The following is a 2,479-nucleotide window of genomic DNA, read 5'->3' as shown; positions in this document are numbered from 1 at the left end:
TGTGTGTGTGTGTGTGTGTGTGTGTGTGTGTGTGTGTACCCGGTCACGTGACCAATCCGAAACGACCCCCCTGCATCACATTGACACGCCCGGTCGCGTGACGGGGGTCCGAGGGACCCCGCGCACCGGTCGCGGTGTGACTCCGCTCGCACCAGGGATAACCCAACCCATCGTTGATGGGGGGCGTTTTAAAAACGCCTCTCCCCTTCTATACCGAGGCCCGATGGGGTGAACAGTTCCCCCCGGCGTTCGGCGACCGCCCTCGGGCGGCTCGAGCGAAAACGGGCGCGATTTTCGGGCACGCTTGGAAAAAAAAAACTCAAGAAACAATTCAAAACTATAAACAGAAACAAGTCTTTATTTACACACAAATAAACAAACCAGACGTTATATTACAGCCCGGATAGCGAAAGAGATCGCAGCACCCAGCGCCAAGCCGAGAGACAAAAAGAAGGCCATGATGGCCCCGGCCGTCTCTGCCTGATGATGCGGTACCTTTTTTGGTCCGAAACACATGCAGAGGCTGGCCAGGTACCCGTTAGAGAAGGAGAATAAAAACATGAAGATGATGTACCAGGCGTCGTGAGCGAACCACACGGGGAGGTGGCGACGAGGGTTGACGTTGCACAACATGAAGAGCGGGACAAAGACGACGCGTAGGCCCACCAGCATAGGGAGCCAGATACTGTCCTTTCCCGGCCACATGCAGACGGCGGTCAGACTCCTGCCGGCCCAGTCCATCACATTGAAAAGGAGAAAACACGACACGGGGATGAAATAAGTTTCCCAGACGCCTCCGTTTRCCACCGTTGTCTTGACTTCGGCGATTACGGATGGAAAAACCCCAATGGTGACGAGGAAGATGAAGCAGACCGACAAAGCCATCACCCGGATCTTTTTGAAGATGTTAAACACAGAAACAACAACCGGTCTATTTTCCTCCTCTATGATATTCGTGTCCGGTCGTCGCTTTTCTTTTTCGATCAAATCCATCTTGCTGTCTTCATCGTGGGTACATTTTCTAGATCCATTACTCTCCTCTATGTAGTACTGGAAGAACTCTATTCTGTGCAGAGRGCAATAAGACAATATGGCCAAAAGAATAACAACGCAGGCTGTGATGAAGTAACCAAAGGCACTGTCCTGCAGTCTYGATTTAGTAGCCAGCGTGCAGATCATAGAGAAAGCAGCGAAGGCCCCGGCCAGACCCTGTCCGCTCATGACGGAGGTGGTGTATGAMGCGGGAAAAATCCCGACCAGTCCAAACAAACTGCTCTGGTAAATCGCCCCAAACGAGTTCGCGCAGACAATTTTGATCATAGTGAGGARAAAGAAYGGCAAAGGCTCCATTTCCACTTTGACAAACACCGCRGTCAGCACGAAAACCAGCAGGATYACGGTTAAACCGCCTGAGATTCGCAGGTTCTGTGGAATCATCCGATGAATGAAAGAATTGAGACAGGTAAAGATGAGCAGAGGCACCATGGCACAAAGCGTCATGATGTTGTTAAACATAGACTCGAGCACATTGCGAGCTTCTCCCGTTGTCGCGTTGCTCATTGTAGAGTTAAACGGAGCGTCGTCTTTCAGCCTGCTCGTGAAGTACATCGTTGCTGTCAAGAAAAAATCCCACGGTAAGAGAGTTCCCAGGCCTAGGATGAAGAAAAATATCCATACCGCATTATATTTGTCCCGAGGCGCYTTGACGACCGTCATGGTATAACAGACCGTTATGGCTCATTTATTCTCACTGTTTTGACGGAGGCGGCCCGGCTTCTCTGGCTCTCGTGTTGCAGCTCCGGCTTCTTGTACAACAAAATCCCCGTGCGCTTTTAGAGACCGCCCGATGGGCGGGATTATGAGAAATATAATATTGTTCAAAACAATGACATACATACATTGAGGAAAATAACACAGTAAAATAAACGGTCTATATTATTTATATTTTGACTCTTGAATATGCATCTCAACAAACATCACCTCGCGTTTGTCTCTGTGGGTAAAGCCACAGAGACCATTTGGCCAAACGGTTAAGGCGAAGGACTGTCAGTTCMGTTGTCTTTTTTCTACACATACGCTGGTTCGAATCCAACGTTCGCCGATGATAGATATAGAGCAACAGGAAAAACACAGAATACGTTTTTATATATATATGATTTTTATTTACGAGAAATTAAAGACAAACGTTACAAGCATATTTGTTTATTGTCATACATAGTCCATTATCTATTCCTCGAATAGCTCGGTGAAATATTCCATCAAATGAAACACATCGCCGATCAACTCATTCTTGCGCTGGTTTGCTTCTTTCGTAACACATCGTTCTTTAAATGTGCCGCGATTAAACGCGTCGTTGACTGTTTCTTGATGCCGACGATCACACTCCCACGATAACAAAGGTTCGCAGACGAACATCGTAGCTCGTTCTTGTTGATCTCGCAGATCGGCCATATAAAATCGAAACTCCCACATTTTGAAT

The 2,479-nt window shown here is 48.0% G+C and overlaps 1 pseudogene; it reads right to left on the bottom strand.

Annotated features, from left to right (window-relative positions):
• Positions 1 to 304: 304 nt before the first annotated feature.
• LOC106533384 (equilibrative nucleoside transporter 1 pseudogene) lies at positions 305 to 1,926 on the bottom strand (annotated as a pseudogene).
• Positions 1,927 to 2,479: the final 553 nt, after the last annotated feature.

The sequence above is a fragment of the Austrofundulus limnaeus genome, unplaced genomic scaffold, assembly GCF_001266775.1.
Source record: "Austrofundulus limnaeus strain Quisiro unplaced genomic scaffold, Austrofundulus_limnaeus-1.0 Scaffold934, whole genome shotgun sequence".
Taxonomy (NCBI): Eukaryota; Metazoa; Chordata; class Actinopteri; order Cyprinodontiformes; family Rivulidae; genus Austrofundulus; species Austrofundulus limnaeus.
The sequence above is the reverse complement of the archived record's forward strand: the minus strand, read 5'-3'. Positions and strand labels throughout refer to the sequence as shown.